Consider the following 15,077-nt stretch of genomic DNA (forward strand, 5'->3'; position numbering starts at 1 on the left):
CATTCAGTAAATTAAGAATTTCAGACAAACAAGTCCTGGGGCATTCTGAGAAGGTAGTGCTATACTTGAATAGATGGATGGATGGATGGATGGTTGGATGGAAAGGAAGGGAGGAAGGATTGCTAATATTTGTTCTGCCCGGAAAATCTCACGTAAAGAGATAACATCCCTTTAGCTTATTTCATATAGCTTCTACTAACACCATTCTCAACTCACAGATAAAAAAAATATTGATATAACATCCATGAAGTTCATTTAACAGCATCATGACATGTGAATACATTAGAGCCATATTCTTTATGTATGAAAATTAGATATTGTAACTTAGGCAATATTTATTTTTCTTACCTCCATTCACCCCTGTCTTCTTCAAAAAGAGCTGTAAGGATCTGGTGGGAGCCATATATCACTGTGCTCTATTATTTTCGGTGATTTGGCAGTGGACCTTGTTCCTGATGAGGTAATACCCAGGAGACAACCAGAGGAGGTAACACAAGCCCTGGCTACAGAGAGGAGAGCAGAAAGCAGCCAATGGGAATTGGCCCAGGGAAACTTGCAAAAACTTTAAATAAAAATAGGGATAAGCAATCCTCCATGTCCCAGGAGAGAATGCTACTCAAGAAGTGCTGTGGCTCTCCTGAGTTATTTCCTGCCAGTAGGAAAAGAGATAATTAGCACTGGGTACCTATCTGGGCCAATAGGAGCCTCAGGCCCATGACAGTTAAAAGCTCGTTTTCTATGGTCAGCAAGACCATTTGAGCAGGCACCTCAGGGGATATTAGGTTGGCCCTATACAGGCTGACTCTCTGGCATCCGTGTTTGTACTGTTTCCCACCTCTCTAGTCCAGAGCTGATCAGCCAAGGATGCACACATGACTCCCGTCAGGCCAAAAAGGGTCGCTCTCTCTCTCCCCCTCTCTCTCTCTCTCCAAATTTGCACTGAGAGATAAGAAGCTGGGCTGCTCACTTGAACTGAGGAGGAGTATACTCAGGAGCAGAGGGACGGCTGTGTTTGGACTTATGCATGCCAAAGCAACAAAGTCAGCCTGCAGAGAGAATGAGAGAAAGAGAGAGAGCAGAACCCAATGGGCAGTTAATCAGACAAAAATTAGTTGCTTGTGTCCTTGATGGATTCCAAGTCCTCGTTCCAAACCTTCCTGAAACCTGGCTGCACTTTCTGCCTTCCTTGTGATACTCTATTCTTAAAATAAATTCCCTTTTTGTTTATACTGGTTCAAAATAAATTTCTGTTACTCGCAACGAAAAGAGCCTTGACCAATGAAGCTACATATATGGTATTATCTATGGCATTAAAATCTCTTTGTTAACTTTGAGCGCTGACAGCATTGTAGCCAATGAGGTTTATCTGAGGCACGATTATTGCTAATTAAAATCTTTTTGTTGATGGTCACCTGTAAAAGGCAGATGGGGGTGAGACTTCCCTGGTTAACCTTCTTACGTAGTTTTGACCTTCAAATTATGAAACTGTATTACCTATTCAAAAATTACCTAATTTAAATACTATTGTTGGAAAAAGTTCTGCATATAGTGGTTTATGTTTTTCGCCTCAAAATTCAGAGCACCTCACATTTAATGCAGAGTAAAACAACAGGTCAGAATTTTAAAACTCACTCCCACAACCCTTAGAAGTTCTCTAATGGAGGATCAGAGGATATGCGATGAGATATATATTTCCTATGTTTAGTAAGAGGCCTGAATTAAACGTATGACTTAGTATCCAGTGAGGAACTCGAACTTCTCCATGGATCTCTCTGTGATGCCATGAAAACTCCTGACCTAGAGAAAATGCACAAACGTAAAACATGCAATTCCAAATGGTTCGTGCATGCTTTCAATCCCCTCCATGGATGCCAACATAGGACAACTTAATGGGAAGTGAATTTACATACCTGAAAGGACTAAATAATTATATAGTGGTTCTAAATATCGTAGTGTGTGGCACAGAAAGAGTGTTAACTAGTCAGACACAGAAAAGATCGATGGATTTGAATAATTCGAGGGGATTTTTGGAGGAGCTGAGAAATGATCTCAGTCTCAAAAAATCAGTAGGATTAGTAGTGACATAAAGGACATAAAACATACAGCCCAGGCATAGTGTCAAAAGGAGCAAAGCATGCGTGGGAACCATAAGGATACTGGCCTAGCTAGAGCAGGAGTTTGTGTTGGATGTGGACAGCACCTAGCACAGAGTTTGGGATTTGTGTACTCGATTTGTAATAATTATTATTGTTATTACAATTAGAAGTGCAAGATAAGGTCATATAGGTAAGTGGAGACCATATTCTAGAGGACCTTGAATGTCAGAGTAGTTAAGTCACTGTTTTCAAACAGGAAAAGAATTTGATTCAGTCAAACTATTTGGAACACAGAAAGAATGACTCGGAGAAAGCGAAGAGAGACTGAGGAGTAGGGGTATTTCATTGGGCTTTATAGGACTAAAGGTAACTAGTATTTAAACAAGGATGGCAGGGTGGAAATCAGCAACATATTGGGGGGGACCTAAAAAAATGGAGAGGCCTTGAGGAATGATTAGTCACATCCAGGGGATAAAAGAGAGGGACTAGGGAGAGAAAATATTTTTAAATCTCTAGTATTGTTCTTACTTATTACATGGTACTAAATTAATCTATTTTTTTAGTAGGTTCTGGAAATGCTGTCCTCTTGGAATGTTTGTTCTGGGTCAAAGGTACAAACGTTCTCAAGGAAGCCACCCCAAAGCTCGCAGCAAAATGAGGCTGAGCTGTGACGTAGGAGGGAAGCGGGCTTCTCCTCTGCCACCAGCAGCTTCTAAGTGAATGTGTAGGTGGTGAGAATGTGAAATGTGCCACACAAAATCACAGATCCTTTTTTACTCGTAAGGAATTTCTGTGATATACGTGCCAGCTACCAGCCACTTTCAGCCTCGTCTATGCTTTTCACAGCTTCTGCTGTGTAGATGAAATTTTAAATGAACTTCTCGTAGTAGGATCCAAAACATTCTCGTACTGTGTGAAGCACGACTCATGGTAGTTGGTGGTTCTCCTTTCCTCTTGATCACAGTGGGTCTGCTGCTGCTGGAGCTGGGGGCAAAGAAGAAAAATAAAGTGGTGCTGCCCATTGCTGAGAAAAATGGGCAAGGGGTGTGAAGAGGATAAGAATGAAAGTTGTAGAAATCGCCCCTACAGCCAAGGTGCACTTCAGCCAATCCTAGGGTAGCTCGGTTTGTTGCACACCGTAGGGTCAAAAAGTCAATCCTGGCATTAAGTTGGGTTTTCAATGTTAGTGTCATCTGTCAACAATGTGGCATCAGAGAGCCTGGGCTCTGATATCAGATTGATCTCTTGCTATGGAGATGACCTTGAGCGAGTCAAGTAATCCTTTTTTTTTTTTTTTTAAACCAGCCTGCAGCAGGGTACCATTTTGAGAGTAACTGAAATGTTGTGGTCAAAGCTGTTTGTAAATATAAACCAGCGCAGAAGAAGAAAGTATCACAGGGATTTTTGACTTTTGTTTTACCTGCGTTGATCCTGACTCCCCAAGAATGAGATCTATGATTTAGGCTTTGTTGGTTTTTGCCCATTGCGGGGCTCCATCTCATGACCCTGAGATCATGACCTGAGCTGAAATCAAGAGTAGGGCTCTTACAATGTGCCACCCAGGTACGCTTAATTTCTTTTTAAAATTGAGGTATATGGGCAGCCCGGGTGGCTCAGCGGTTTAGGGCTGCCTTCGGCCCAGGGCCTGATCCTGGAGACCCGGTATCGAGTCCCGTGTCGGGCTCCCTGCATGGAGCCTGCTTCTCTCTCTGCCTCTCTCTCTCTCTCTCTCTCTCTCTGTCTCTCAATAATAAATAAATATAAAAATATTAAATTGAGGTATAATTAAGATACAGTGCTATAGTACTTTCAGGTGCACAGTAAAGTGATTCAACAGCTCTATATATTGGATCGCCTGTCAGGCCTTAAGAACCACCCATTTTGACATTTTCCCAGGTATCCACACAATGTTCTTCACCACCAGGATCCAGATGAGGATTACACATCACATCTGGTTGTCATGTCCCCTCAGTCTCCTTACAATAAATCAGTCCTTATATTCATGAGACTGAAATGTTAAACAGACAGGAACCACTGTCTTACAGAATGTCCCAATTTCTCAATCTGTGTGATTTCTTCGTCAGGGTATCGATTATTTTCTATTTTCCTTGTAATTCCTATCAACCTAGAAGTTATGCCAAAAGGCTCGATTTGACTCAAACATTTTTTTTTTTAAGTAGGCTCCACACCTAGCAGAGAGCCAAAGGCAGGGCCTGAACTCACCACCCTGAGGTCAAGACCTGAGCTAAGATTAAGAGTCAGTCACTGGGATGCCTGGGTGGTTCAGTGGTTGAGTGTCTGCCTTTGGCTCAGGGTGTGGTCCTGGGTTCCTGGGATCGAGTCCTGCATCGGGCTCCTTACATGGAGCCTGCTTCTCCTCCCTCTGCCTGGGTCTCTGCCTCTCTCTTTCTGTGTCTCTCATGAATAAATAAATAAAATCTTAAAAAAAAAAAGAATTGATTACTTAACTGACTGAGCCACCCAGGTGCCCCTAGACTCAACCATTTTTGGCAAGATTACACCATAGGTGGTACTGTGTATGTCATATTGCATCACACCAAGAAATAGCATAGTTAACTGCTGGATTAAGGTGATGACAGACAACTCCTCCACTATAAAGCTACTTTTTTTTCTCCTGTGGACAAAACATAATTTGTTTGGAGTTTTTGAGGGTGTTTTTATGAAGATTCTTTCCTCCTTAGCCATTCACCTAAAATTTACCTAAGAGTTTTAACATAAACTGATAATCTGTGCTCAAGCAATAATTTCATTAAGTAACTCATCATTTTTAACTGTGTATATAACCTCCTCCATCTTGAATAAAGACCACGTTGACCTGTCTGATTCCTGCTGGATGGAAGCATGATGGCTGGAGCTTGTGCAACCATTTTGGACTGTGAGGTGGAAGCCATGCTGAACTTGGTGGAGCAGTTAGAATGAACCTAGGTCTCTTATGATCATAGAGCTATCAAACTAACATTAATTTTTTAGGTTATGTCTAAACTTTGTATAAACAAGCGAAAAATGAACTACTATCTTTTCCAGCCATTGTATCTTTGGGTTTTAGAAGTTGAACCAAATCCTAACTGATACAACAAAGAAGACAATAAACAAGAAGACAAGTATATGTTTACAATTTTGGTAAATGCTATTCAAAAAAATAGAATACAAGGATAGAAAACAGTGGACTACCTAGATCGGGTGACAAGGAAGTCCACTTCAAGGAGGTTACATTTAAACTGAGAGTAGAATGCTGAGGAAGAGTTAACCATGGAGGTTTCAGGGAATATCCTAAACATAGGATATCCTCTAAAAATATCCTCTAAACAGAGGAAACCTTTGTTGCAAAGTGATGAGGTGCAAAAGGCCTTGCTTGACATATTCAAGGAATTAAAAGGAGACAATGTGACTAGAGCTTAAGGGCACCAGACATGGTAGGACAGCTGAGCAGATGCCACATCATCCTGGATTAGTGAGTCATGGTAAGAGTAGGTCAAAAGAGTGGGTCTCCTTTGCTTTTTCTGAAGCAAAGGAGATTGGTGAAGACAAGGTGGGAAGTAGCACAGCAGAGACCTCGGGGAGTCAGGGTTCCATTTTAGATGTTCTGAATTCAAGACATTGAAGCAGGGGTGTCTAGCCAGCAATTTGGTATAAACATCCAGAGCAAGACAGTAATATGTGGCTTCCAGTGTTTTTAAAAATTCCACATCCACAAATTACCACTGTTGATACTTTTTTAAGATTTTATTTATTTTATTCATGAGAGACAGAGAGAGACAGAGAGAGGCAGAGACACAGGCAGAGGGAGAAGCAGGCTCTACGCAGGGAGCCGGTCGTGGGACTTGATTTCGGGTCTCCAGGATCAGGCCCTGGACTGAAGGCGGTGCTAAACTGCTGAGCCATCTGGGGTGCCCCGTAAACATATAAATTATGTCTTAATTTAACTTTCCTTCTTTAAGAAGAATCACTTATCTGAAAGTGGTTTGATATCAAATTAGTTTTTTTAAGATTTTATTCACTTATTTGAGAGAGAGAGAGAGAGAGAGAGAGCGAGAGCGCACCATCAGAGGGGAGAGGGGCAGAGGGAGAGGGAGATGCAGGCTACCTGCTGAGCAGAGAGCCTTATGTGGGGCTCGATCCCAGGACTCTGGAATCATGACCTGAGCAGAAGGCAGACACTTAACAAACTGAGCCACCCAGATGCCCTCAAATTAGATTACTATTACAAATAAACAGCTTTAGTTTTTCCATTTGGGGCACATATATTATGTTCTATGGGTTTTTAAATAGTACACTCAAAATAAGCCAGTAAGCATATAATGGAAAGAATGCAAATGAAATCACAGAGATAAGTTTAGCTGGTATATTACTGATTGATATCTTTAGCCTGAAAAAAGCCACTGGTCCTACTCTTACAGAATATCTTCTGTATCTAGCATTCTACTGGCAGAGCTTCTTCATACCAGAATCCACTATCATACATCCAGCACATACAGATTTTACTAAAACATTTATTTTTATTTATATCACATTTTCTTTACATTTCTGCAGCTAAAAAAATTTTCTTAAATCTCACTCATAAATTCTGTATTTCACCCATCTGCCTTCTACTACTATTTGCTAGTGTGACAGGTGTGTTGTACTAACTCCATAAAGCATTGCCTTTATAGGCATATTCTGACATTTAAACCAAAATGAAATCAGGTAAGACTATACCAAAGAAAATAAAGGGATGTGTCTACCAAAGGCATGTAAAGAACATGCATTAAATCTTTATTCATATCTAAAACTTTTAAAAATAGAAAATCTAATATCCATCAACAGTAGAATGGATAAATTCATACAATGGAAAACTATACAGCAATTAAAAAGAACAATTACTGCTTAGCAATTACTGCTACACAGAGAACTGCTGTTGAGCAAAAGAAACATGTACACACCAAAATACAATAATACAGTATAATTCCATTTCTATGAAGTTTAAGAAAAGACAAGACTGATCAATGGATTAAAACCAGAACAATGGTTGCTGGGTTGAGGAGGTGTTATTGGCTGAGAAGTCAGTAACTTTGATCTAAGTGGTAGTTACACAGTTATACAAACACATATATACACATGCATGCATATGTATATACACATGTAGAAAATAAACTTTAAGATTAGTGCATTTTACTATATGGCTAGATACCTCAATCATTTTTTTATTTCAGCAGTAAATTGTATTACATCTTTCAAATGACCAATTGAATTTTAAAAAGGAATAGAACTATATGAATTGAATGGAATGATATCCAAGCATATTAAGCAAAAAAAGCAATTTGCAGAGTACTTTGTTTACAATGATCCCACTTGCCTGTGTTTGTGTTTTAATAAATATATGTATGATGGTATACGTATGGACAATTTCTGGAAGGATATACAGGAAATTGTTGATAGCAATTACCTTAGACTATTGGCATATGGGACTAATGGTTAGGGTTTGTTCCTAGACTGGTTTTTCTTCAGTTTATACTTTTTTATACTTTCGATAAAATTTCTAACTTAATTTAAAAGGTTTCTTTAATCGTTTCTATGTTTTTAAAATTGCATTAGTTCAAGATATATGAAATAAAGTATAAACTGAAAAAAAATGAGAGAATATTAAGTTTCATATAGTTCAATCCAATACAATGAACAGATATAAATAAAATATATAAAAACATTCCTTTAGACATTACTAACTCAGATTTTGAAATAATTGCATGTCAACATAAAGAATATAACTCAAAAATCAATATGATTTGATTATATATTGAATTTAATCTTCATTGCCCAAATGTAACTTAATAACCCCTTCTCAAATGGATTGTAATTTGAACTGTTCACAGACCAATAATTTCTAATAGTTTCTGAACCTATATATAATATTACAGAAATACAATGAAAATGGAAAATCTGGGGACAGATTCCAGTTCTTTCACTGCTATCCGACCTAGGAAAAGCTGCTTGATTGCTCTGGACTTTAATTTTCTTTAGTATAGCATGGAGACAATAATGCCTGACCTATAAGATTACACAAAGGATTAACTTATTGATGCATGTAAAAGCTGTTTGGAAAGTATAAAGCACTATCCAAATGTAATCATTATTGTCTTAAATATGGAAAGGAAATAGCCCATATTTGCTTTGAAGAGATCAAGTTTTCACTACCCCCCTATTGCAATTGATGATCTTCTAGATGGGTAGTTCTCTATAGAGGTCTTTGATCTCAGGATCTCTTCAGACACTCTGTCGTGTGGATTTTGGTTACTAATATTTACTGTAATATAAATTTAAACTAAACATTTTTAATATTTATCTTAAAATAATAATATATCCATTCATGTTTACATAGATAACTTTTATGAGAAATAGCTATTTTCTCTAGAGCCAAAGAAAAACATCATTTTACATTTTTGCAAAATTTTTGAAGCCTCACTTAACACAAGACAGGTGGATTCTCATCTCTATTGCATTCTATCTGTTGCAACCTACTGTTTTGGTTGAAGTACATGAAGAAAATTTGACCTTACACAGTAAGTAGTTAGAAAAGGAAATATTTTAATAGCCTTTTCAGATAATTATTGATATAACTATTTGATACTATATCAAAACCCAGTAAAGTGGTAGTTCCTTATAGGTTATTTACAAAGAACCTAAAACCAATGAACTTGGTTCATTGCTTTTTTTGTGAACAAAAAGTTCTCATCAATGAACTCCTCCTCTGCAACATTAAAATCCCCTGGTCTATTTTGTACTTTGAATGGCTCTTTCACCCATCCACAGTTTGGTAACTATTCATTGGCCATACAGAAAATATCAGCACATAGACTTATTCAGGTCTTCCTGACACATTTCCTTATATGATACTAAAAATTCACGTTGTTATCACTACTCAACTCATCAAAAAAGTCTTTTAGTAGTGGGAGACTGTCAAACTCACGGTGGTACATACAACTTTCCAAAATCCTGATTTTTGCTTAAAAACTCAAATTTTAAGACTAGAAAATACTGTAGTAGATTCTTTTCACCCTTATGACAGGCTCAGGGTTCCTGGGTGGCTCAGTAGGTTAAACGCCCAACTCTTGGTTTCCACTGGGGTCAAGATCTCAGCGTGGTGAGATGGAGCCCATGGCTCCAGGCTCAGCAGGTGTCTGCTTGAGATTCCACCTCTCTCTCTCTCCCTCTGCCTCTCCCTTCTGAAATGAGCGCATGCTCTCTCTCAAATAAATAAATAAATATTTTTTAAAAAATAACAGGCTCACTTCATTTGTTTTTCTGAAAACTTCTGCCAAACACCCAAGTTTAAACAACCATAGTTTATATTTCAATGATTCTTTCAAGTAAACATGCTGTTCCATGGAAACAAAGTGGCTGGTTCAGTTTGCACTCCAACAATTGCCTAGTTGCTTTTCTTCAAGACAATCATTGCACTTTCACAACTTTGGTTTGCAGCCACAGCACCTTACGTGTACGTGCCACTCTGTCACCCAGATTATCAAAAATACAAATTTTCAAGGGTCAAGACTTAACAACATATAATAATGTTTATGGTTCAACAAGTGCCTTCTTAAGTGAAACTGATCTTTTTTTCCTTTTTGTTTTACTGTGAGAGCGCAGAGGGGAAGAATTCAACGACAACTAGGACACTTTAGAGCCATCACGTAAGATTTTGCCTGGGTACCTGAAGTGCTCATTACATGTGTCACCAGGGCATGACTGCCGAGGAGAATGGCACAGGCAAAAGAAAGGCAAATAACATCTTAAGAGCAATAGGAAAAAAAATTTTGGACCTTTAAGACCCCCTGAAAGAATCTCAGAAGCATAGGGTTGGGATGGGGTAACTGGGTGATGGACATTAAGGAGGGAATGTGATGTAATGAGCACTGGGTGTTATATGAGACTCGTGAATCACTGATCTCTACCTCTGAAACTAATTACACATATGTTAACTAATTTGAATTTAAATTATATATATATATATATAATCTCAGGAGCATCCAAGGACGGGGGCGGGGAGGTGGGGGAGGGCGGGGAGAGTCACACGTTGAGACCCGCTGAGCTAAGATGGTAGTTCAGCTGAAGATGATGGATGCCTTTTACCTAGCTCAGAGCCGATCCTAATGAGGCTGATTAAAATAGTTATGACTACTCCAATCATGTTCAATAAATCAGTTATTTAGGATATGTAGTTCTAATCTTTATTACTGAGTTGCAAACACTTATTTCTCATCCCTGTCAGCATTCTTCTGAAAAATTAAAATTACCATTACTTGGCCCTCTGCACCTCCCTCCTCACAAAAAACCAGCAACTCCCTATAATACTTTAAGTGCTCCTCTTAGGGGCGCCTGGGTGGCTCAGTCAGTAAACGTCTGCCTTCAGCTCAGGTCTTGATCCCAGGATCCTAGGATCTAGCCCCTTGAGCCCCGCATCAGGCTCCCCACTCAGTGGGAGCCTGCTTCTCCCTCTCCCTCTGCCTGCCGCTCCCCCTGCTTGTGTTCTCTCTCTCTGTCAGAGGAATAAAAAAAAAAAAAAACTTTAAAAAAATTTTTAAAAAATAAGTGCTCCTCTTAATAAGTACATTCAATTCTGCCATTGTCTAAGACTAAGCTGGAAATATCTGCATGGCCAAAGACTACCCATGCATAGTTTATTAACATTAAGCAGATAGAGTTACAACGTATAGGAGAGTATAGACTATAATTATTTACCTTCCTTTCAGGAGAAGAGTAGAAATTTACCTCTAGAAAAATTAGCCTGTGGGTTTTAAGGCACTCAGGGCAGACTTCTGCTTCCTCTATCCAACCATTCTTCCAAAAATAATAGTTGAAATTTTGAGATAGGCAATCCCCAAGAGAGGGCCAACCAACATTCCTGGTGGCGCCTTCAGGGCCTGCAGCTCCACCCACCAGCCAGTCTCTGCCCAGACTCATGCTTACTTAATGAACAAGAAAAAGGGGCCCAGAGTGGAGTGGAACCACATCAATGTGGGTCAAAAAGGCTGAGGTTGGAGAAAGATATAGGAATATGAATGAAGCCAAGGAGATAGAGAAGATGATGACTCAGGTGCAAGGACAAAGAGAAGCAATGACGAATGAAGACAAAGCACCAAATACGGGGGAGAAGGAACACATGAGCAAACTCTCCTTAATTTAACAGTTTTGCCATTTAGTTTATGTAATTATGCTGGCAGAGACTGAACCTGTGACAAATAGAGAGCCTGGCAACCACCATGCACCAAGGCAGAGAGACATGCAGAGACACTAGAGCTTTGGCACTAGTGACAATACGGGACGGGTAATTCTTTGTTATGGGGGCTATGCCCCCATATTGTGCATTGTACAATATTTAGCAGGATCTCTAGCTGCTAACTACAAGGTGCCAGTAATACTCCCTCCCAATTGGGACAGCCAAAAAGGTCTCCAGACATTGCCAGATGCCCTTGCCGAGAGCGGTGAGGCGAGGGAGCAAAATTGCCCCTACTTAAAAACCACTGGTCTTGATGTATTATTATCTCAGCATATAAAACTCTCCATTCCTATCAAGTACAAACAGCTGCTCTGATTTTTTTTTCTTTAATGTAACTTTAAATCTCTAAGCTCAGGTTGAGTTTTGGGGAATACTTTCAAATTCTGCCAGGTCCTACAGTAATCATTGATGGGCTACCAGGAGGCTCCCCCGTGGGATCTACAAGATAAAATGTCTAGCTGAGAGTCAGTCATCTAGGGTTCTATTCCTGCTCTATAATTATTAACTCCTTAGGCCTCAGTTTCATCATTTCTTAAATGGGTACAACAGCACCTCACCGACCTTCTGACAGGTAATTATAAGGATACAATAAAAGGAGCTGTAAAAGTGCTTTGAAGAGTTAGGAGAAAACATAATCAGACATAATTAACCTCAAAACGGAAACCCATTAACAAACGACTTGAAAGTGTTTGATGCTCCCTTCCTCTTTTAACTCTACATGATTTGCTTGCCAGCATAGAAGTGGGACCATTTGCCACGAAAATACCAGTCGCTTACTTGCTACTGCTAGTGAAGAGGACAAGTGTGATCCAATCCTAGGACAATGTTTGCAGGCAGTCACTGACTTCAGGCACTTTATAGATTAGGTCTTCCTAATCTAGACAGTAGACCGGACCCTTCACCATAGTCAGGCTGCAGTTGTAACAGGAAAAAAAACCTCCAAATGTACCCCAGCATTTTTTGAGAGATTCTGTGGATTTATTAGTGAAGGTGGGGTAAAAAACTGTAAAAGCCATAAATAGTTTAGGAGAGATGACTCTGAATAGCTTTGTGACACAGAGGTGCTGTGGTGACTGAGTCAGCTTGAGGATTTTAGGAATCCAAGAGAAGAGAGAAGAGTAGAAAGTTGGAAGATTGCTAAGATAAACTGCATTTACTTGAGAACTTTCCAGAATACAAGTAGAAATGTTCACCATCTTCCTCCGCCTGCTTCCTGCACTAAATGGTTCCCATTACTACCCCATATTAAAATATTCTTCCTTTATATGGGCGTGCACAGCTTATGTAAACAATTCCTTATTGGAAATGTATTGTTTCTAGCTTTTCTTTCTTTCCACTTTCTTCCTTTTCTTTTTTCTTTCTTTCTTTCTTTCTTTCTTTCTTTCTTTCTTTCTTTCAGGTTGTAAGTAAAACTGAGTAAGCACCATCAAAAAATTGTTATCTGTATTTATATGTTTCCTTAGATGCTGCAGAGTTTCTGGGTAAGAGGCATATTTTTAAAGATTTCATTTAAAAAATATTTCATTTTTGATAAATTTTTTGAAGGCTCCTTCTATTTAATTATCATGGTGCCATCTTGCTGTCCTAGATATAGCTGTACCACTTAGCACTTGAGCACATGTCTAATGATACTTGATACACCTTCTAATTTTGAAATTATCCAAAGGAATGTTTACATGATCTTCAAATTTGGAAAATCCCTAAATATAAAGATCACAACTACAATCATTCTTTTTCAGGATTACCATTTGCGCTTCGTACTTCTTTAAACGTGCCATATTTACTCCAAAAAATCAAAAGAGAAAGCATTCAAGTGTTCTTTCTGTAGCTCTACCCCCACAAACAAGCTTGGCCAGTTGTTGGTCTTCCTTGTTCTGTCATTTTCTTGAATTGCCTCTTCTAATGTCCACCCCATCCCCCATTCAATTATTTATTTCTGCAATTTTATTATGCAATTCTAGCAAGAGGCTAGGCTGGATTTTACATATTTTAAAATAAATTCTATACCAAAGTTTTGCTGTATGTACTACGCAACAAAAACAAGACTATTCTAACTAGCCAGCTTTTCTACAGAAACCATTTTTTAAATAGAGTTTATTGTCACATGTAAACTTAGATGAGCTTTCTCTTTCCTGCCAGGGAAAAACTTTATATCTCATTATTTACTTCTTTCCATAAATATCAAACAGCCAAGAGCATTAATTCCATATTCCAATGTGCATCTTATCATATGACTATTTGCAGTAGTGTCTACAAATAACTTCATAGAAAACATAAATATGCAACAGCATAACATTTGGTTGTGACTATTACAAGAAATGTTAGCAGTAATTCAGTTTTCTTGGGTTGTCCATAGGCTGAGAGCAGGAGGATAAAGGGGACTTTGGCAGCAAGCTGGTTGGTCCACTTAAGGAAATGGCTGAAAACTGCCCCAGAATCTTCCAGGAAGAATTCTGAGAACGACAACAGAACTCTAACATGTGACATTTGTATGAAGCTACATTATTTTTTTAACTTATTTTTTATTTGTGTTCAACTTGCCAGCATATAGAATAACACCCAGTGCTCATCCCATCAAGTGCCCCCTCAGTGCCCGTCACCCAGTCACCCCCAACCCCCACTCACCTCCCTTTCTACCACCCCTTGTTCGTTTCCCAGAGTTAGGAGTCTCTCATGTTCTGCCTCCCTTTCTGATATTTCCCACTCATTTTTTTAAAGGGGAAACCTTTATACCCTTTCACTGTTATTTATATTCCCCAAATGAATGAGACCATATAATGTTTGTCCCTCTCCAATTGACTTATTTCACTCTGAAGCTACTTTATTATATCAATGTGCAAAAATATCAGGGATCTCTTAGGTACCACTTGAAAATACAACCTCCAGAATTCCCCTTTGTCTTCAGACTGCTCATATTAATGGCTTTCTGGGGTCATTTGCTGTTTCAATGTACTGAAAATTCTCATCTAACAGGCTGACTCACAGGTGCTGAGAACCTAAAAAAACATTAGAAATAAGGAACAACTGTCTTCACCTACAAGCAAAGAGACTGATAAATGTGTCCAGCTTACTCACTGGTAAGTGGCAGTACCAGGGCCTGAGCCTCAGTCCCTGACATGAGGTGTGGGGCACCACCCACATTAAGCTGACTGATCTATTAGGCAAAGACAAGAGAAGAGCCAAACAAGGTCTCCAAGGCTTCAAATCTCAGTGCCTGCAGAGGTGATGGGGAAATCCAAACCAATCTATGGAAGCAGAAAGTTAGACCAGTGCTAGCAAGAAACTGATTGCATCTGGGTGCTTGACTCATCATGAAGGAACAAGTAGTACGTCTTTTTCCACCTCTTGGGAGGAGAGGCAGGGCTTTGGGTCCTGGAGGGCTAGCTAGCCTTCCTTGCCCCAGAGGAGGGATAGGTGACCTTTGCTTTTTCAAGCCTTATCTCTGCGTCTGTCAGGTAACCTAGATGGGTAAAGAGCATGAGTATAAAAACAGTTGGTTGTCCAGTGGGAACTGTGGCAGTGCTGCCAGATTTTCTGATCTTTCAATGAAATCTCTTGGTCTTAAAAAAGGAAAAAGAAAGGAAAACAATTTGTTTTGGAAGGAAATGACATTATACTTCTTTTTTCTATATTCAGATCTATCAAAAGGGCGCACTGGCTTTATTCTTTTTTTCAGCTACTACACACAAGAAAATGAACCCCAAATTCATTCT

The 15,077-nt window shown here is 39.2% G+C and overlaps 1 pseudogene; it reads left to right on the forward strand.

The window, feature by feature from the left end:
- The first annotated feature begins 1,326 nt into the window (after positions 1-1,326).
- LOC129512253 (U4 spliceosomal RNA) lies at positions 1,327-1,483 on the forward strand (annotated as a pseudogene).
- Positions 1,484-15,077: the final 13,594 nt, after the last annotated feature.

The sequence above is a fragment of the Nyctereutes procyonoides genome, unplaced genomic scaffold (assembly GCF_905146905.1).
Source record: "Nyctereutes procyonoides isolate TBG_1078 unplaced genomic scaffold, NYPRO_anot_genome, whole genome shotgun sequence".
Lineage (NCBI taxonomy): Eukaryota > Metazoa > Chordata > Mammalia > Carnivora > Canidae > Nyctereutes > Nyctereutes procyonoides.